At 49.6% G+C, this 22,354-nt stretch overlaps 1 protein-coding gene across 1 annotated transcript in view; it reads left to right on the plus strand.

The window, feature by feature from the left end:
- Positions 1–1,931: 1,931 nt before the first annotated feature.
- Positions 1,932–22,354, plus strand: part of LOC138295308 (uncharacterized) — a 124,723-nt gene continuing 104,300 nt past the window's right edge. Inside the window, exon 1 of the mRNA XM_069233522.1 lies at positions 1,932–2,036. The gene's annotated coding sequence lies outside the window, so the exon portion shown is untranslated. The remainder of the gene's footprint in view (positions 2,037–22,354) is intronic.

Raw genomic sequence — 22,354 nt, forward strand, 5'->3', positions numbered from 1 at the left:
CTTTGGCTGATTGACTTTGCCAGTGCTTGTTGGCCAGTGCTCCTTGGCAGCAGTTCTATAGCTGATTGCCTTTGCCAGTGCTTGTTGGCCAGTGTTCCTTGGCAGCAGTTCTGTAGCTGATTGCCTTTGCCAGTGCTTGTTGGCCAGTGTTCCTTGGCAGCAGCTCTGTAGCTGATTGCCTTTTCCAGTGCTTGTTGGCCAATGCTCTTTGGCAGCAGTTCTTTGGCTGATTGACTTTGCCAGTGCTTGTTGGCCAGTGCTCCTTGGCAGCAGTTCTATAGCTGATTGCCTTTGCCAGTGCTTGTTGGCCAGTGTTCCTTGGCAGCAGTTCTGTGGCTGATTGCCTTTGCCGGTGCTTGTTGGCCTCTGTTCCTTGGCGGCAGTTCTGTGGCTGATTGCCTTTGCCAGTGCTCCTTGGCAGCAGTTCTGTGGCTGATTGCCTTTGCCAGTGCTTGTTGGCCAGTGCTCTTTGGTGGCAGTTCTGTGGCTGATTGCCTTTGCCAGTGCTTGTTGGCCAGGGCTCTTTGCCAGTGCATGTTGGCCAGTGCTCCTTGGCAGCAGTTCTGTAGCTGATTGCCTTTGCCAGTGCTTGTTGGCCAGTGTTCCTTGGCATCAGTTCTGTGGCTGATTGCCTTTGCCAGTGATTGTTGGCCCATGTTCCTTGGAGGCAGTTCTGTAGCTGATTGCCTTTGCCAGTGCTTGTTGGCCAGTGTTCCTTGGTGACAGTTCTGTGGCTGATTGCCTTTGCCAGTGCTTGTTGGCCAGTGTTCCTTGATGGCAGTTCTGTGGCTGATTGCCTTTGCCAGTGCATGTTGGCCAGTGTTCCTTGACAGCAGTTCTGTAGCTTTTTGACTTTGCCAATGCTTGTTGGCCAGTGTTCCTTGCAGCAGGTCTGTGGCCGATTGCCTTTGCCAGTGCTTGTTGGCCAGTGTTCCTTGGCAGCAGTTCTGTGGCTGATTGCCTTTGCCAGTGATTGTTGGCCCATGTTCCTTGGCGGCAGTTCTGTAGCTGATTGCCTTGGCCAGTGTTCCTGGGATGGCAGGTCTGTAGCTGATTGCCTTTGCCAGTGCTTGTTGGCCAGTGTTCCTTGGTGACAGTTCTGTGGCTGATTACCTTTGCCAGTGCTTGTTGGCCAGTGTTCCTTGGCGGCAGTTCTGTGGCTGATTGCCTTTGCCAGTGCTTGTTGGCCAGTGTTCCTTGGCAGGAGTTCTGTAGTTGATTGACTTTGCCAGTGCTTGTTGGCCAGTGTTTCTTGGCAGCAGGTCTGTGGCCGATTGCCTTTGCCAGTGCTTGTTGGCCAGTGCTCCTTGGCAGCAGTTCTGTGGCTGATTGCCTTTGCCAGTGCTTGTTGCCAGTGTTCCTTGGCAGCAGTTCTGTAGCTGATTGTCTTTGCCAGTGCTTGTTGGCCAGTGTTCCTTGGGAGCAGTTCTGTGGCTGATTGCCTTTGCCAGTGCTTGTTGCCAGTGTTCCTTGGCAGCAGTTCTGTAGCTGATTGTCTTTGCCAGTGCTTGTTGGCCAGTGTTCCTTGAGAGCAGTTCTGTGGCTGATTGCCTTTGCCAGTGCTCGTTGCCAGTGTTCAGCCGCATTGTCATTGGTTCGGACTGCGGAGGTCACGCTGCAGGAGAGTGACGTCTGCGGCGTCCTCACGTCTGCGCCGTTAACGAGAGCAAGGTTAGCGCTCTAGTTGTAGTGCGCTGCCCGTTGCATCCTTGTGAGTACCCGTCCTCTATGTCTGTAGCTTTGGTGAAATGAGTACTTTTTTCATGCGTATGCTCTAGTGCGCGCGCGTGCTCACAAGCCTTCTTACGGGAATACGGTTCAGTGTTTCTTCTACATCTAGGCTGGGTGCGGTCCTTCTACTATGTTTACGTCGCGCAGGCTGTTCTGAAGAGCCGGATACGCCTCTTGTTGCTCCAAAATGGCACCGTGTTATGATGACCCAGCAGCCGCCCTCTTTGCGCCTGCGCGTGCGACAGACACCCTCTCGTCGCGCATGCGCGGTGCATAAGTAGGTGCCGTGGCGCGGGGCAGGCTGGGTAAGTGGTTTTGTTTGTGTTGTGAGTGATGGAGCTGGTGCTAAATGCGGGGGTGCGCGAGGGGCGGGGGGCAGGGAGGTCTGAGAGAGAGGGGGCTCTACCTGCAGCGAGCGCGGTGGCTGCTCTAGTACTGTGGGGCACCTGGTACTCTGCACTGGAGGGGGAGGCGCTAGGGCACCATGGGGCAGGGTTGGGCTCCTACACATTCAGTGAGGGGGCGCTCACTGCTGCTCATGCGCTGCACAGAAAGCAGTGAGGCCCGTGCGGTGCACATAAAGTGGGGGGCATCTGCTCATGCGGTGCACATAAAGTGGGGGCATCTGCTCATGCGGTGCACATAAAGTGGGGGGCACCTCCTCAGCAGTGCGGCTCATGCACTGCACAGAAAGCAGTGAGGCCCGTGCGGTGCACATAATGTGGGGGGCACCTGCTCATGCCGGGCACATAAAGTGAGGGTACCTCCTCAGCAGTGCGGCTCATGTGGTGCACATAGTGGGGGGCACCTCGTCAGCAGTGAGGCTCATGCGGTGCACATAAAGTGGGGGTACCTCCTCAGCAGTGAGGCTCATGCGGTGCACATAAAGTGGGGGTACCTCATCAGCAGTGAGGCTCAGTGAGGGTGCATATAAAGTGGGGGTACTTCCTCAGCAGTGACGCTGATGCAGTGCACATAAAGTGGGGGGCACCTCCTCAGCAGTGAGGCTCATGCGGTGCTCATAAAGTGGGGGGCACCTCGTTGGCAGTGAGGTTGCAGGCTGGTACTTTGGAGAGAGGGGTTGCACATCAGAGGGGTAAAGTGTGCACTGCAGGCTCATGTGGTGCACATAGTGGGGGGCACCTCGTCAGCAGTGAGGCTCATGCGGTGCACATAAAGTGGGGGTACCTCCTCAGCAGTGAGGCTCATGCGGTGCACATAAAGTGGGGGTACCTCCTCAGCAGTGAGGCTCATGCGGTGCACATAAAGTGGGGGTACCTCCTCAGCAGTGAGGCTCAGTGAGGGTGCATATAAAGTGGGGGTACTTCCTCAGCAGTGACGCTGATGCAGTGCACATAAAGTGGGGGGCACCTCAGCAGTGAGGCTCATGCGGTGCTCATAAAGTGGGGGGCACCTCGTTGGCAGTTAGGTTGCAGGCTGGTACTTTGGAGAGAGGGGTTGCACATCAGAGGGGTAAAGTGTGCACTGCAGGCTCATGTGGTGCACATAGTGGGGGGCACCTCGTCAGCAGTGAGGCTCATGCGGTGCACATAAAGTGGGGGTACCTCCTCAGCAGTGAGGCTCATGCGGTGCACATAAAGTGGGGGGCACCTCCTCAGCAGTGAGGCTCATGCGGTGCTCATAAAGTGGGGGGCACCTCGTTGGCAGTGAGGCTACAGACTGGTACTTTGGAGAGGCGGGTTGCACACCAGATGGGTAAAGGACCATATGTATTAACACATTTTTCCATACACACAGAATGGGTAAAACCCTTTGCTACATCTTGCCCAAAGTGAGCACACAAGGCTCACGTGGTGCACATAAAGTGGGGAGCACTTCCTCGGCAGTGAGGCTCATGCGGTGCACATAAAGTGGGGGGCACCTCCTCGTCAGTGAGGCTCACGCGGTGCTCATAAAGAGGGGGGCACCTCATCTGCAGCGAGGCTGCAGGCTGGTTCTTTGGAGAGGGGGGTTGTACACTAGAGGGATAGCATGTTCACACAAGGCTCATGTGGTGCACATAAAATGGGGGGCACTTCCTCAGCAGTGAGCTTCATGTGTTGCACTTAAAGTGGGGGTACCTCCTCTGCAGCGAGGCTCATGTGGTGCACATAAAGTGGGGGTACCTCCTCTGCAGTGAGACTCATGCGGTGCACAAAGTGGGGGGGCACCTCGGCAGTGAGGCTCATGCGGTGCACATAAAGTGGGGGTACCTCCTCAGCAGTGAGGCTCATGCGGTGCACATAAAGTGGGCAGTGAGGGTCATGCTGTACTCATAAAGTGGGGGGCACCTCGGCAGTGAGGCTCATGCGGTGCTCATAAAGTGGGGAGCACCTCCTCGGCAGTGAGGCTCATGCGGTGCATATAAAGTGGGGGTTCCTCCTCAGCAGTGAGGCTCATGCAGTGCTCATTAAGTGGGGGTCACCTCCTCTGCAGTGAGGCTCATGCGGTGCACATAAAGTGGGCAGTGAGGGTCATGCTGTGCTCATAAAGTGGGGGGCACCTCCTCGGCAGTGAGGCTCATGCGGTGCTAAAGTGGGGGTACCTCCTAAGCAGTGAGGCTCATGCTGTGCACATAAAGTGGGGGTACCTCCTCTGCAGCAAGGCTCATGTGGTGCACTTGAAGTGGGGGGGCACCTCCTCGGCAGTGAGGCTCATGCAGTGCTAATAAGGTGGGGGGCACCCCATCAGCAGTGAGGCTCATGCGGTGCTCATAAAGTGGGGGGCACCTCCTCGGCAGTGAGGCTCATGCGGTGCACATAAAGTGGGGGGCACCTCCTCGTCAGTGAGGCTCATGCTGTGCTCATAAAGTGGGGGGCACCTCCTCTGCAGCAAGGCTGCAGGCTGGTACTTTGGAGAGGGGGGGTTGCACACCAGAGGGGTAAAGTGTGCACTTCAGGCTCATGTGGTGCACATAAAGTGGGGGGCACCTCCTCGGCAGTGAGGCTCATGTGGTGCACATAAAGTGGGGGGCACCTCCTCTGCAGCAAGGCTGCAGGCTTTTCTTTGGAGAGTGGGGTTGCACACTAGAGGGGTAGCGTGTTCACACAAGGCTCATGTGGTGCACATAAAGTGGGGGACTCCTCCCTTGCAGTGAGGCTCATGTGGTGCACATAAAATGGGGGGCACCTCCTCAGCAGTGAGGCTCATGTGGTGCACATCAAGTGGGGGGTACCTCCTCGGCAGTGAGGCTCATGCAGTGCACATAAAGTGGGGGGCACCTCTTTGGCAGTGAGGCTCATGCGGTGCACACAAATTGGGGGGCACCTCTTCAGCAGTGAGGCTCATGCGGTGCACACAAATTGGGGGCTACCTCCTCAGCAGTGAGGCTCATGTGGTGCACATAAAGTGGGGGGTATCTCCTCCGCAGTGAGGCTCATGCGGTGCACATAAAGTGGGGGGCACCTCCTCGGCAGCGAGGCTGCAGGCTGGTACTTTGGAGAGGGGGGTTACACACCAGCGGGGTAAAGTGTGCACAGGCCTCAAAAACTCTTCCTCCTCAGTCATTTTACGGCCTTTTGACCCTTTCAGGCCAGAGAGCTGAAGCTGGTAAAGAACTGGTTGTTGATTGAGGAAGTGAATGTGCTCTAATGCTGGCATTAACTCTTCTTTATCTTGTCAGTGTTTAAAAACAGTTCAAATGCCAGCTTGTCTTTTCCTACTGTTCGCTGCTTGTTTTAACCTAGAAATTCGCTCAATACACAGTTAGAGGATTTTGTGAAGTGAACTATCTGACAATCGAACATGAATTGTTAAAAGGCTGTAGGTATCACTTTTTAGGTTTCTCCTGCACAAGCATGCTTGCGCGCATTGCTTCGAAATCTTTTGTGAATTAAAAAAAAAAATTAGAGGGGCTTAGAAACCGTCCCTTTCCTGAACTTACCATTGGTTTAGTCCAACGTCGCTCTAGTTTATGTGCTTCTGATTGGCCAGCACATTCACTTCCTGCTGCTGCTTTGCTGTCGGTGCCGTGAGGTGGATTCTGGACCAAGTACTCCTTCTGGCAGTGGCCATTGGCTACTGACCAGTGTCCTTCCACTGGCTACTTTACTGTGTAGGTACTATTTTTGCATATCCAAATGAGCACTCCTTACAAGTGAATCTGCAGGCCTTTTAATCTTCTGTTCTGTCTGCCAAAAGCAGCTTAGCCTTGTTTATTTTCACTTCTATATAGCGTGAGCTCCACCAGAATGTACATGTGCACTAGTTACATCACATAAAGTCATGTTCATCTTTTTTTGTTAAGCCACTGGGAAATAAAGCCATTTGCCCAGAATCACAGGATGTGGAGCCAAAACTCGAACCGAGTATCTCAGTTATGACACACTCGGCACAGTTTTGGGACCTTGGCAGACGCGCTTTTCCGTTCGCCAAAGTCATAGTAAGCCCCTTGATTTGCGGCCTTCTAATCCTTACAATATCACATGCAAACACAACGCACAGAGCCTTCTGTTTCCCTGCAGAACCACAGCTCACCCCACTGATCTGTGCCACAAGGTCACTTAGGTGCTCTCGTGCTCCCTTTGCACATATTCCCGGGCTATTTGAGAATAGTTCGCTTCCACCCTCATTCTTGCTTAGCGGCGGCACCTCCCACCTGGTCGCCCACCCGGATCCCAAAAACTCAGACCACACCAATTTTGCTTTTGTGGAAGAATTGAGGCCACAGTTTATTAGGCAATTTTCTACTTACAAGCGATCCTTCAACCACCATTTTCAATTTTTCAAAGAGCTATTGCCCTTCTTTTCATAGGGCCTGCGTGCACAAACCTACTACTCTTTCTGCCTTCCACAAAGACACATATTATATGCTGTACCTCACTCCCCTTGACCCACCTTGCACCGATGTGGCGTACTGGGGAAGGGGGAAGAAGGAGCGTAGAGCACTCAGTATCACCCAACTCCCTCCACCCCAAACCCCCGGTGAGGTGCCTTGCACAGCCACCCGAGTCAAAAGAGGGCCAAGGTATACCTCCCACCACAGGCAACCGGGTGGGGTTTCTAGGAACAAATGCAAACTCCCCTGCCAACCCCGAGGACTAGGCACCTGCTGTAGAGATCGCCGTCTGCCCAGAATGTAAAAGGTGCCAACCTAACAGTAAAAGACAATGCCCTTGTTGAAGCGACCTTTGACTCATTGCAGTTTCACCCCCTTAGGTCACCCTGAAAGCATAAAGGGTACATAATGTTAAGGATAGGGGTCTCAACCATAACGCACGTGCATCACCGCTTGTGTAACTGGTTGATGTGCCCTCCATTTAAGGGTGGTACCTAAAAAGACCCACCAGAAACACTGCATTTGCTAATGGTTGTTAGGTAATTGTTTGCACATGTTCCCCTTCTGCATATTAGTCTTTTCACTCCGTCTTGGTTGTGCTTTTCTGCATCTCCTTCATCCCTTTAAATACATTATGCACCCATTACCCTGTAACCAGTGCATTTCATATTGTTTTTCGTAAGCCCTTATTTATTTATTTATTAATTATTATTATTTTTTATACCTCATTCCCCTACATCTGCTCAAAATTACTATTGCCAGCAGAATACTTCACATCACTATACTCTATGCCACACCAGCTCACTCCATAGTAAAATTACCATTAGTGAGTGCTGCGCACATACAACCAGGATTTAGGCAAACACTGTAGGAGATGCAGCAGTACATAAGGAATGGCCATTGTAAATATTGTAGCTATTGACATGTATTAAGCTATGACCAGTCCTGGCATCACCGCTATTCCCACAGCGAGAGCCCGTGCACCTACTCTAGTGACCATTTCTTATCCAATGTCCGGTCACTCCAAGTCTGGGAGTTCCAGGTATGCCCCCCCTCAATCAAACCTGTACCATCCAGAACCCTCATCCTGCCCCTTCACCCACCCCTCCTTCAATACCTGAAAAAGGTATGCACAAAGTCGTTGTTGCAGAAATCAGTTTCCCTTAAACTCCTTATGGACACACTATGAAGGCACTTGTACCACAAGCACAGTACTGTGCCATATATATATATATATATATATATATATATATATATATATATATATGTGTGTAATCATTTATTTATTATTTGTAGGAGGCTAGACTGTCTTGTAGTGAGTACCAAGGGGTACTTGCACCAGGCCCAGTTATCCCTTATTAGTGTATAGGGTGTCTAGCAGCTTAGGCTGATAGATAATGGTAGCTTAGCAGAGCAGCTTAGGCTGAACTAGGAGACGTGTGAAGCTACTACAGTACCACTTAGTGTCATATGCACAATATCATAAGAAAACACAATACACAGTTATACTAAAAATAAAGGTACTTTGTTTTTATGACAATATGCCAAAGTATCTTAGAGTGTACCCTCAGTGAGAGGATAGGAAATATACACAAGATATATATACACAATAGCAAAAATATGCAGTATAGTCTTAGAAAACAGTGCAAACAATGTATAGTTACAATAGGATGCAATGGGGAAACATAGGGATAGGGGCAACACAAACCATATACTCCAAAAGTGGAATGCGAACCACGAATGGACCCCAAACCTATGTGACCTTGTAGAGGGTCGCTGGGACTATTAGAAAATAGTGAGAGTTAGAAAAATAACCCTCCCCATGACTGTGAAAAGTGAGTGCAAAGTGCATTAAAGTTCCCCTAAGGACAAAGAAGTCGTGTTAGAGGAATAATGCAGGAAAGACACAAACCAGCAATGCAACAACTGTGGATTTCCAATCTAGGGTACCTGTGGAACAAGGGGACCAAGTCCAAAAGTCACAAGCAAGTCGGAGATGGGCAGATGCCCAGGAAATGCCAGCTGCGGGTGCAAAGAAGCTTCTACTGGACAGAAGAAGCTGAGGTTTCTGCAGGAACGAAAAGGGCTAGAGACATCCCCTTTGGTGGACGGATCCCTCTCGCCGTGGAGAGTCGTGCAGAAGTGTTTTCCCGCCGAAAGAACGCCAACAAGCTTTGCTAGCTGCAAATCGTGCGGTTAGCGTTTTTGGACGCTGCTGAGGCCCAGGAGGGACCAGGAGGTCGCAAATTGGACCAGCAGAGAGAGGGGACGTCGAGCAAGACAAGGAGCCCTCTCTGAAGCAGGTAGCACCCGGAGAAGTGCCAGAAACAGGCACTACGAGGATGCGTGAAACGGTGCTCGCCGAAGTTGCACAAAGGAGTCCCACGTCGCCGGAGACCAACTTAGAAAGTCGTGCAATGCAGGTTAGAGTGCCGTGGACCCAGGCTTGGCTGTGCACAAAGGATTTCCGCCGGAAGTGCACAGGGGCCGGAGTAGCTGCAAAAGTCGCGGTTCCCAGCAATGCAGCCCAGTGAGGTGAGGCAAGGACTTACCTCCACCAAACTTGGACTGAAGAGTCACTGGACTGTGGGGGTCACTTGGACAGAGTCGCTGGATTCGAGGGACCTCGCTCGTCGTGCTGAGAGGAGACCCAAGGGACCGGTAATGCAGCTTTTTGGTGCCTGCGGTTGCAGGGGGAAGATTCCGTCGACCCACAGGAGATTTCTTCGGAGCTTCTGGTGCAGAGAGGAGGCAGACTACCCCCACAGCATGCACAAGCAGGAAAACAGTCGAGAAGGCGGCAGGATCAGCGTTACAGAGTTGCAGTAGTCGTCTTTGCTACTATGTTGCAGGTTTGCAGGCTTCCAGCGCGGTCAGCAGTCGATTCCTTGGCAGAAGGTGAAGAGAGAGATGCAGAGGAACTCGGATGAGCTCTTGCATTCGTTATCTAAAGTTTCCCCAGACACAGAGACCCTAAATAGCCAGAAAAGAGGGTTTGGCTACCTAGGAGAGAGGATAGGCTAGCAACACCTGAAGGAGCCTATCACAAGGAGTCTCTGACGTCACCTGGTGGCACTGGCCACTCAGAGCAGTCCAGTGTGCCAGCAGCACCTCTGTTTCCAAGATGGCAGAGGTCTGGAGCACACTGGAGGAGCTCTGGACACCTCCCAGGGGAGGTGCAGGTCAGGGGAGTGGTCACTCCCCTTTCCTTTGTCCAGTTTCGCGCCAGAGCAGGGCTAAGGGGTCCCCTGAACCGGTGTAGACTGGCTTATGCAGAATTGGGCACATTTGTGCCCAAGAAAGCATTTCCAGAGGCTGGGGGAGGCTACTCCTCCCCTGCCTTCACACCATTTTCCAAAGGGAGAGGGTGTAACACCCTCTCTCAGAGGAAGTCCTTTGTTCTGCCATCCTGGGACAAGCCTGGCTTGACCCCAGGGGGGCAGAAACCTGTCTGAGGGGTTGGCAGCAGCAGCTGCAGTGAAACCCCAGAAAAGGCAGTTTGGCAGTACCAGGGTCTGTGCTACAGACCACTGGGATCATGGAATTGTCCCAATAATGCCAGGATGGCATAGAGGGGGCAATTCCATGATCTTAGACATGTTACATGGCCATATTCAGAGTTACCATTGTGAAGCTACATATAGGTAGTGACCTATATGTAGTACACGCGTGTAATGGTGTCCCCGCACTCACAAAGTTCAGGGAATTGGCTCTGAACAATGTGGGGGCACCTTGGCTAGTGCCAGGGTGCCCTCACACTTAGTAACTTTGCACCTAACCTTTACCAGGTAAAGGTTAGACATATAGGTGACTTATAAGTTACTTAAGTGCAGTGTAAAATGGCTGTGAAATAACGTGGACGTTATTTCACTCAGGCTGCAGTGGCAGGCCTGTGTAAGAATTGTCAGAGCTCCCTATGGGTGGCAAAAGAAATGCTGCAGCCCATAGGGATCTCCTGGAACCCCAATACCCTGGGTACCTCAGTACCATATACTAGGGAATTATAAGGGTGTTCCAGAAAGCCAATGTAAATTGGTAAAATTGGTCACTAGCCTGTTAGTGACAATTTGAAAGTAATGAGAGAGCATAACCACTGAGGTTCTGGTTAGCAGAGCCTCAGTGAGACAGTTAGGCACTACACAGGGAACACATACATATAGGCCACAACCTTATGAGCACTGGGGTCCTGACTAGCAGGGTCCCAGTGACACATAACAAACATACTGAAAACATAGGGTTTTCACTATGAGCACTGGGCCCTGGCTAGCAGGATCCCAGTGAGACAGTGAAAACATCCTGACATACACTCACAAACAGGCCAAAAGTGGGGGTAACAAGGCTAGAAAGAGGCTACTTTCTCACACAGGTCACTTGGATCCAGCTCCTGTGTTCCAAGGACCACGCTCGTCATGATGAGAAGGGACCCAGAGGACCATTGAAGCAGAAGTTTGGTGCCTGCGTTAGCAGGGGGAAGATTCCGTCAACCCACGGGAGATTTCTTCTTGGCTTCCAGTGCAGGGTGAAGGCAGACAGCCCCCAGAGCATGCACCACCAGGAAACAGTCGAGAAAGCCGGCAGGATTAGGTGCTATAATTTCGCTGATAGTCTTCTTGCTACTTTGTTGCAGTTTTGCAGGCGTCCTGGAGCAGTCAGCGGTCGATCCTTGGCAGAAGTCAAAGAGAGAGATGCAGAGGAACTCTGGTGAATTCTTGCAAGTCGTTATCTGAAGAGAAGCTCACAGGAGAGACCCTAAATAGCCCTCAGAGGAGAATTGGCCGTCTAGTCAGTTAAGCACCTATCAGGAGGGGTCTCTGACGTCACCTGCTGGCACTGGCCACTAAGAGGCCTCCATTGTGCCCTCACACCTCTGCATTCAAGATGGCAGAGGTCTGGGACACACTGGAGAAGCTCTGGGCACCACCCCTGGGGTGGTGAGGGACAGGGGAGTGGTCACTCCCCTTTCCTTTGTCCAGTTTCGCGCCAGAGCAGGGGCTGGGGGATCCCTGAACCGGTGTAGACTGGCTTATGCAGAGATGGGCACATCTGTGCCCATCAAAGCATTTCCAGAGGCTGGGGAGGCTACTCCTCCCCAGCCCTTAACACCTATTTCCAAAGAGAGAGGGTGTAACACCCTCTCTCAGAGGAAATTCTTTGTTCTGCCTTCCTGGGACTTGGCTGCCCAGAACCCAGGAGGGCAGAAGCCTGTCTGTGGGTTAGCATCAGTGGTAGCTGCAGAGAAAACCCCAGAGAGCTGGTTTGGCAGTGCCCGGTAACCATAGTGGAGCCCCGGGGATGCATGGGATTGGCACCCAAATACCAAATTTGGCATGGGGGGACAATTCCATGATCTTAGACATGTTACATGGCCATATTAGGAGTTACCATTGTGACGCTACATATAGGTATTGACCTATGTGTAGTGCACGCGTGTAATGGTGTCCCCGCACTCACAAAGTCTTGGGAAATTGCCCTGAACTATGTGGGGGCACCTTGGCTAGTGCCAGGGTGCCCTCACACTAAGTAACTTTGCACCTAACCTTTACCAGGTAAAGGTTAGACATATAGGTGACTTATAAGTTACTTAAGTGCAGTGTAAAATGGCTGTGAAATAACGTGGACGTTATTTCACTCAGGCTGCAGTGGCAGGCCTGTGTAAGAATTGTCAGAGCTCCCTATGGGTGGCAAAAGAAATGCTGCAGCCCATAGGGATCTCCTGGAACCCCAATACCCTGGGTACCTTAGTACCATATACTAGAGAATTATAAGGGTGTTCCAGTATGCCAATGTGAATTGGTGAAATTGGTCACTAGCCTGTTAGTGACAATTTGAAAGAAATGAGAGAGCATAACCACTGAGGTTCTGGTTAGCAGAGCCTCAGTGAGACAGTTAGGCATCACACAGGGAACACATTCAGGCCAAAACTATGTGGGGTCCTGTTTAGCAGGATCCCAGTGAGACAGGCAAAAACAAACTGACACACAAGTAAAAATGGGCGTAACATGCCAGGCAAGATGGTACTTTACTACACTTACCCTTAGTAGGAGTGTATCTGTGCAGCTAGTAATACGCGCTGGGACTCATCATGCACTGCTCACACATCCCCACTCTGAGAGTCTAAAGCTTCTCTACCACTGCGCCATTTTGATGCTTTCTGTCGTGCGATGATTAAGTTGCGTTTTCACATATAATACAAATGTTTACTTTATATGTTTACTGGAGCGGCACCGCAGAGACGGGACATGCTGTGAAGAAGTTATAAAACTGAGAAGAAAAGTTTTAACCAGTCTTGTAAGACTGAGATATGTCCAATACACTTTGATGGGCTGACGCAAGCCGCACTCCTCCAAAGGAATAACATCCCATTTTTATTCTCCAAAGCTGTAGGTGTCAAGGAAGCAGGGATTCACTTTTGTAGGAATTTAAGGCCTCACATGGAATGACGCAGGATGTCTATGCTTCTGCTGCGTCAACAGTCTTGGCTCCCTCTGCAATCTATAGGCTCCTTAAACTGAATGGATACGAGACTTATCAATAATGACCTGTGTATCTAAGTGGACTTATTAAACTCATGCAGCTGTTTTATCAATATCAGTGCAGGTCTGGGTGGGCCCACTCCACTCTGCAGAGGCCTACATGATGCCCTTGCAACATGACGTACATCTATGGAGGGCAGAATATCCAATAAGGAAACCAACATCACTTCAGCATCAGGTCATTTCTAAGGAAGATTGCATTTACAGACCCCACATTATATATACTCTGATATGAGCAGCTCATTGTGGAAAAGCGTCAATAAAGCTAAATAGACAAGCACTGGCAAAGCCAATAGATTTTGCCTATGCAAAAATCTACTGACTTTATCATTGTATTGTCTGTGTTATAGTGTTTTTAAAAAAAAAAATATTTTGGGTGTGTGCTCTCATATTGTGTCACTTACACCCGGATGGGAGGTGGCATGTTCTCATTGTAGGAAAGTACCCTCTTTTTGGCATGTTACCCCTAATTTCAGCCTGATGTCAGTGTGTTTGACTGTCTCACTGGAGTCCTGCTAATCAGGACCCCTGTGCTTAGGCTCTCTCTCCTCTCAGATTTGTCACTACATACTGGTGCTCCCTTATACGTACCTAGTATATTGTACTTAGGTACACAGGGCATTGGGGTTCCAGGGGACCCCATGGGCTGCAGCATTACTTTTGACACCCATAGGAAGCCCATGCAAAGGCTTCTACAAGACTGCCATTGCAGCCTGTGTGAAATGGTGCATGCACCCTTTCACTGCCATTTCCACTGCACCAGATCACTTATAAGTCACCTACATGTCAGGCCTTCCAAACCTGAAGGCTGGGTGCAAAGTACCTGCGTGTGAGGGCACCCCTTCACTAGCAGATGTGGCCCCACGTCATCTAGGACCATTTTCCAGGACTTGGTGTGTGCGGGGATGCATTTTTACGCGTGCACTAGACATAGGTCAATACCTGTGTCCAGCTTCACAATGTTAACTCCGAATTTGGCAATGTAAGATGTCTAACCCCTGATTCTAGTATTGGTTTTACAATCCCTTGCACCCTGGGGGCTCCACCATGGACCCCCAGTACTGCCATACCAGCCTTCTCAGGTTTTCCAGGCAGCCCCAGCTGCTGCGACCTCACAGACAGGTTTCTGCCCTCCTGTTGCTTGAGCAGCTCAAGCCCAGGAAGGCAGAATAGAGAATTTCCTTTGAGAGAGGGGTGTCACAGCCTCTCCCTTTGGAAATAGGTGTTAAAGGCATGGGAGGGGTAGCCTCCCAGAGCCTCTGGAAATGCTTTGAAGGACACAGATGGTGACCTCTTTGCATAATCCAGTCTACACCAGTTCAGGGACCCCCAGTCCCTGCTCCGGTGCAAAAGTGACCTAAGGAAAGGGGAGTGACCACTCCCCTGTCCATCACCACCCCAGGGGCCCAGAGCTCCTCCAGAGTGTCCCTTGGTTTTGCCATCTTGGATTCCAAGTTGGCAGGGCACTCTGGGGAGCATCTGAGTGGCCAGTGCCAGCAGGTGACATCAGAGCCCTCCCCTGATAGGTGCTTACCTGTGTATCTGACCAGTCCCCCTTCCAGGGCTATTTAGGGTCTCTCTCCTGGGTGTTTCCTCCGATTTGGATGGCAAGACTCCAGCAGGAATCCTTTGTTTCCCCCTCCTGAATAGAGGCCACCAGTTCCCTCCTGGTCCCATGCAGTGCCATTTTCCGCTAACTGTGTGCTTTCCGTGAACCAAGGCGTGTTGGCGGAATCCAGCGATGCAAAACAGACTACAATCATCCATCCGGCATGGGACATCTTCTGCACCAACCAGGAACCCGCATCCATCTTCTTTGGTGCATAACTGACTTTGCCTTCTCACGGTGATTCTTCTTTTGCACCTTCATCTGGGTTAGCAGAGGCTCCTGTTCTCCCTGGACTCTTCGGTGCTTCTTGGACTTGGTCCCCTTCTTCCACAGGTCTTCAGGTCCAGGAATCCATTGTTGGTGCCTTGCAGTCTCTTCTGGTTCTTGCATAATTTTCTATCACGACTTCTTGTGTGTTTCAGGAAACTTACTGTGAATTACTCCTGTTTTCCTGGGCTCTGGGGTGGGTTCTGTTACTTACCGTTAGTGTTTTCTTACACTCCCAGCACCCCTCTACACACTGCACTTGCCTAGGTGGGAAACTGAGTTTCGCATTCCACTATTTTAGTAAATGGTTTGTGCCCCCCTGGGCCCTTTGCAACCTATTGTGATTTTCACTATTTGCACTGTTTTCTAACTATTTTTACAGTTATTTCTGCATGCTAGTGTATATACTGTGTATATTACTTACCTCCCAAGGAAGAATAGTCTCTAAGGTATTTTTGGCATTGTGTCACTGGAAATAAAGTACCTTTATTTTTGTAACACTGAGTATTTTCTTTCATGTGTGTGACTACTCTGTGACTTCAGTGGTATTACATGAGCTTTGCATGGCTCCTGGCTCAGCCTAAGCTGCTCAGCTACAGCCACCCCTAGACAGCCCAAGCTGCTAGACACTGACTACATTTCACTAATAAGTGATACCTGGAACTGGTATAAGGTGTAAGTACCTTTGGTACCCACTACAGCCCAGGGCAGTCTCCTACAGGCATTGAGTGCCTCATCTACGTACATGAAGTTTTTAGAGGGAGATGAGTTCCAGGGCTTTCCTGTGTTTGCTGGGGTAGAGGACTAGTGGATAGAACCAGTGGTAGGAGTTAGTAGGTTGAGCCCCGTTCACAATTTCCTGCCACATAGAGTTTCTGACATTTATTCTAATGCCATACAAGCTGGGAGGCTACAGTGGTGACTTTTCAACACTAGAAAAGGAAGGTTTCTTGTTGCAAAATCTTAGTGGCCAAAAGTTAGTAGCAAGGACAAATAGAAAAATCTTCCCAGTTACTACACTGCTATGCTTCTTTGTGTGCCCCAAAGTCCTGGGGGGTCTGGTTGAACTAAGAGGCAAGTCGGGCCCCAAATCCCGCATACCCCTGTTGCTGGTCTATCCACATAGCACTTTACTGCCTTTTGTGTCAAGGTCTCTTGGCCCACCCAGACAAGTGAGGGACCATTTTTATTAGAAGACTTAGGGTAATCCTGGGTGGATGGAAGAAATATTCCAGAACTTTCCATCACAGAAATGTCATGAAAATGTGTTTGTTTTAGTAAGGGTTTGAGGTTTGTAAGTGATTCTGTGTAAAGCAACCTGGTGAAAGCCATGCAGGTCACCCCATCCTGAATTCCCCTGTGTGTCTAGTTTTCAAAAATGTACAGCCCTACTAGGTTTTACTAGGGGTCGGCTGAGGAAGGGCCCAACATCCAGAACTAGGGCTCAAAATCCAGAGCTAGGTATACTGAAGGAAACGGGTCAGTGTTGAGTGGGAAAATGTGATGTGTCCATTTTGCATTTAGGGCCATTTCCTATTGCAAGCACTAGGTCTGCTCACACAGGTGAGGTATCATTTGTATCAGAAGCCATGTGGGAGCATTGGATAGTAGAATGTTTGCTATTACCAATTGGATTTCACTGCATTTGTGTCTTCCAAATGTAAGTCAGTTTGTAGGATAGAATACATTTTGAAAAATACCCTCTAAATCATATGCTAGTACAGGTACCCACAAATTCAGAGATGTACAAATAACCACTTGTAGTAGGCTGGACTGGCTTGTAGTGAGTACCAAGGGGTACTTACACCTTGCACCAGGCCCAGGTATCCCTTATTAGTGTATAGGGTGTCTAGCAGCTTAGGCTGATAGATAATGGTAGCTTAGCAGAGCAGCTTAGGCTGAACTAGGAGACGTGTGAAGCTACTACAGTACCACAACTGTCACTTGCACAATATCATAAGAAAACACAATACACAGTTATACTAAAAATAAAGGTACTTTATTTTTATGACAATATGCCAAAGTATCTCAGTGAGTACCCTCAGTATGAAGATAGCAAATATACACAAGATATATGTACACAATACCAAAAATATGCAGTATAGTCTTAGAAAACAGTGCAAACAATGTATAGTTACAATAGGATGCAATGGGGACACATAGGGGTAGGGGCAACACAAACCATATACTCCAGAAGTGGAATGCGAACCACGAATGGACCCCAAACCTATGTGACCTTGTAGAAGGTCACTGGGACTATTAGAAAATAGTAAGGGTTAGAAAAATAGCCCACCCCAAGACCCTGAAAAGTGAGTGCAAAGTGCACTAAAGTTCCCCAAAGAGCACAGAAGTCGTGATAGGGGAATTCTGCAGGAAAGACACAAACCAGCAATGACATATACTCACAAACAGGCCAAAAGTGGGGGTAACAAGGCTAGAAAGAGGCTACTTTCTCACACCACTGCCCCTAACCATACCTTGTGCCCATTTCAGAAATACATGGGTTACCTTGATACCTATTTTTCATTCTACATGTTTCACTGTATGAATTAGGCTGTACTCAGTACTCAATGAAACAGCATTGCAAGGTGCAGCTCAGTTGGCTCTGGTGACCTCAGGTTCTTGGAGATCCATGCAGGGCAACACAAAGCGGCGTTGCGTAGCTTCATTAATCTGACCTTGAGCTTGTATCGCTCGTTTGCACCATACAACACCATGTTGCATGGCACACCAGTGACGCAAAGGGGCTCATAAATTTACCCCGAAGTGTTTATACATTTATGAAGATTGAATGCAGTGATGGATGAATAGATGTCTTACTGAGTCAACTACATATCTGAAATAGTAAGTCCATTCCATTTAAATAAAAAATGGTCAGACCGATTGGTTTTGCCAATGCTTGTTTCACATGGGGCTTGGTGTTTACAAACTCTTCTCGATTTGCAGTCAGAGAAAGTCAAGTAAAGTGAATTATGTGATAGTCTTGCTGGGGTACAGAGAAAGGCTGTAGAATGTCATTTTCTAAACACAAAACAAATACCTGTAAATGGACACATTCAGCCTTTATGAAAGCAAAAATAAAGCACATGTTTATGAAATTCTGAAGGGTGATTAAAACAAAGATTTTAATTGGATCAAAACAAATCAAGATAATTACTTGGTAAAGGACAAATGCTAAATATTTACTGAACCACGATTTCCACACTTTATCATTTGTGTGCAATATTGTTTAATCAGTAAAACCGTGGGCTGTGCAACTTTAGTGGCCATTTCAGTGGAAAATGAGCTGTCGGTAAATGACATTGTGCTCCCACAAAATGCATACTTGCATTAAAAAATCACCGCCTCATGTCCACTAAAGCTATGTGAGTCGCAAAAGTTTGTCATTCAAAAAAATGGATTGTGGTTCTAAAAAGTTTGGGAAGCACTGCTCCAGCAGGAGAGTTTTTGTTAGATCCTAGGGACCTGATCAGCACCGGTCACCTGCGGTACTGGGGCAGTGTTGTGGAATATTCAGGGCTCACTGTTAATCGTGGATGTAAGATACTCAGGAGCTCGGTGGTGCGAGCAGATGTACGCTCTTATTAGAAAATACGCCAGTCGTTTATTCACTAATCGGATCAATAGTTGAGTAAAATGTGCAGTACCGCAGCAGAGTACATTTGTACCCATAGCGTGAACATCCTGAGTATTTAACACCTCCATGTTTTGTTTTAGAAATGCAGCTGGGGAGGTGTCTGTTCGGTGCTAATGGCAGAGCACCAGACAGAAGATGCTGGTGGCTGTGAGAAAGTAGCCTCTTTCTAGCCTTGTTACCCCACTTTTGGCCTGTTTGTGAGTGTATGTCAGGGTGTTTTCACTGTCTCACTGGGATCCTGCCAGCCAGGGCCCGGTGCTCATAGTGAAAACCCTATGTTTTCAGTATGTTTGTTATGTGTCACTGGGACCCTGCTAGCCAGAACCCCAGTGCTCATAAGTTTATGACCTATGTGTATGTGTTCCCTGTGTGATGCCTAACTGTCTCACTGAGGCTCTGCTAACCAGAACCTCAGTGGTTATGCTCTCTCTTTACAAATTGTCACTAACAGGCTAGTGACCAATTTCACCAATTCACATTGGCATACTGGAACACCCTTATAATTCCCTAGTATATGGTACTAAGGTACCCAGGGTATTGGGGTTCCAGGAGATCCCTGTGGGCTGCAGCATTTCTGTTGCCACCCATAGGGAGCTCTGACAATTCTTACACAGGCCTGCCACTGCAGCCTGAGTGAAATAACGTCCACGTTATTTCACAGCCATTTACCACTGCACTTAAGTAACTTATAAGTCACCCATATGTCTAACCTTTACCTGGTAAAGGTTGGGTGCAAAGTTACTTAGTCTGTGGGCACCCTGGCACTAGCCAAGGTGCCCCCACATTGTTGAGGGCAAATTCCCCGGACTTTGTGAGTGCGGGGACACCATTACACGCGTGCACTATACATAGGTCACTACCTATGTATAGCGTCACAATGGTAACTCCGAACATGGCCATGTAACATGTCTAAGATCATGGAATTGTCACCCCAATGCCATTCTGGCATTGGGGAGACAATTCCATGATCCCCTGAGTCTCTAGCACAGACCCGGGTACTGCCAAACTGCCTTTCCTGGGGTTTCACTGCAGCTGCTGCTGCTGCCAACCCCTCAGACAGGTTTCTGCCCTCCTGGGGTCCAGCCAGGCTTGGCCCAGGAAGGCAGAACAAAGGACTTCCTCAGAGAGAGGGTGTTACACCCTCTCCCTTTGGAAAAAGGTGTCAGGGCTCGGGAGGAGTAGCCTCCCCCAGCCTCTGGAAATGCTTTGATGGGCACAGATGGTGCCCATCTCTGCATAAGCCAGTCTACACCAGTTCAGGGATCCCCCAGCCCTGCTCTGGCGCGAAACTGGACAAAGAAAAGGGGAGTGACCACTCCCCTGACCTGCACCTCCCCTGGGAGGTGTCCAGAGCTCTGAGTGGCCAGTGCCAGCAGGTGACGTCAGAGACTCCTTCTGATAGGCTCTTACCTGTGTTGCTAGCCTATCCTCCTTCCTAGGTATCCAAACCTCCTTTTCTGGCTATTTAGGGTCTCTGCTTTGGGGAATTCTGTAGATAACGAATGCAAGAGCTCATCAGAGTTCCTCTCCATCTCTCTCTTCACCTTCTGCCAAGGAATCGACCGCTGATTGCTTAGGAAGCCTGCAAAACCGCAACAAAGTAGCAAAGACGACTACTGCAACCTTGTATCGCTGATCCTGCCGCCTTCTCGACTGTTTTCCTGGTGGTGCATGCTGTGGGGGTAGTCTGCCTCCTCTCTGCACTAGAAGCTCTGAAGAAATCTCCTGTGGGACGACGGAATCCTCCCCCTGCAACCGCAGGCACCAAAAGAACTGCATCACCGGTCCTCTGGGTCCCCTCTCAGCACGACGAGCGTGGTCCCTGGAACTCAGCAACTCTGTCCAAGTGACTCCCACAGTCCAGTGACTCTTCACTCCAAGTTTGGTGGAGGTAAGTCCTTGCCTCCCCACGCTACACTGCATTGCTGGGTACCGCGTGATTTGCAGCTGCTCCGGCTCCTGTGCACTCTTCCAGGATTTCCTTTGTGCACAGCCAAGCCTGGGTCCCCGCACTCTAACCTGCAGTGCACAACCTCCTGAGTTGTCCTCCGGCGTCGTGGGATCTCCTTTTGTGACTTCAGGTGAGCTCCCGTTCACTCCTCTTCGTAGTGCCTGTTTCGGCACGTCTGCGGGTGCTGCCTGCTTCTGTGAGGGCTCCCTATCTTGCTGGGCGCCCCCTCTGTCTCCTCACGCAATTGGCAACATCCTGGTCCCTCCTGGGCCACAGCAGCATCCAAAAACCCTAACCGCGACCCTTGCAGCTAGCAAGGCTTGTTTGCAGTCTTTCTGCGTGGGAACACCTCTGCAAGCTTCTTCACGACGTGGGACATCCATCCTCCAAAGGGGAAGTTCCTAGTCCTCTTCGTTCTTGCAGAATCCACAGCTTCTACCATCCGGTGGCAGCTTCTTTGCATCCTCAGCTGGCATTTCCTGGGCATCTGCCCAATCTCGACTTTGTCGCGACACTTGGACTTGCTCCCCTTGTTCCACAGGTACTCTCGTTTGGAAATCCACCTTTGTTGCATTGCTGGTGTTGGTCTTCCTTGCAGAATTCCCCTATCACGACTTCTGTGCTCTCTGGTGAACTTAGGTGCACTTTACACCTACTTTTCAGGGTCTTGGGGTGGGCTATTTTTCTAACCCTCACTGTTTTCTTACAGTCCCAGCGACCCTCTAGAAGCTCACATAGGTTTGGGGTCCATTCGTGGTTCGCATTCCACTTTTGGAGTATATGGTTTGTGTTGCCCTTATACCTATGTGCTCTCATTGCAATCTATTGTGACTATACATTGCTTGCATTACTTCCTTTTGCTATTACTGCATATTTTTGGTATTGTGTACATATATCTTGTGTATATTTGGCATCCTCATACTGAGGGTACTCACTGAGATACTTTGGCATATTGTCATAAAAATAAAGTACCTTTATTTTTAGTACTTCTGTGTATTGTGTTTTCTTATGATATTGTGCATATGACTCCATTGGTACAGTAGGAGCTTTATATGTCTCCTATTTCAGCCTAAGCTGCTTTGCCATAGCTACCTTCTATGAGCCTAAGCTGCTAGAAACACCTCTTCTACACTAAAAAGGGATAACTGGACCTGGTACAGAGTGTAAGTACCCCTTGGTACCCACTTCAAGCCAGGCCAGCCTCCTACACTGGCGCTGAGCAGTTAAGGTGCAGCCACAGGGCTTCAGCTTCAGGGAACCTCCACATTGGAGTCCACGCTGTGAGGGTGACACCGGTTGTGTACACAACAAAGGGTCGTAGTCTGCTGGTGGGCAGTGAGAGATGCAACCTTTGCAATCAAGCTGCCAGGTGCACCAATGAAACCATTTGCTAGCCTCCTCCAGTTGTTTTTCCATCGTATGTTATTGCCCCACCATATAGCAAACCTTTTTGAATTCTGTTCCTCCGGCCATTGTTGCCGGGGACTGGTACCTGGAGGTAGCAGCTTTTACTCCTTTCCATAGTGAAGGTGGTGTCTGGCCTCTCCAAAGCTGGTCGAGTCCTCCTGCTGCAGTACAGCCGCACTGGTTTCTAATGAACCCTGGTTCTTGCCTGGAGTCTCCGATGCCCCAGCCTGGATGCGACCTGGAGATCATTCCTTGACCTTATGCAGTCTGGCTTCCTTTTACTGCGTCTTCAGTCACGGCTCACCTTAGTATTTCCATATCTATTTTGTTTAACATTTTTGTGTCGCCTCCTAGGAGTGAGGAACTCAGTTGTTCTGTATTGCCTAAAATTTTGTAGACTTGGTAATCTGTAGGTGTAGGCTCAGAACTGCTCCATAGTTTT

This window comes from Pleurodeles waltl, chromosome 5 (assembly GCF_031143425.1).
Source record: "Pleurodeles waltl isolate 20211129_DDA chromosome 5, aPleWal1.hap1.20221129, whole genome shotgun sequence".
In the NCBI taxonomy this organism is placed as follows: Eukaryota; Metazoa; Chordata; class Amphibia; order Caudata; family Salamandridae; genus Pleurodeles; species Pleurodeles waltl.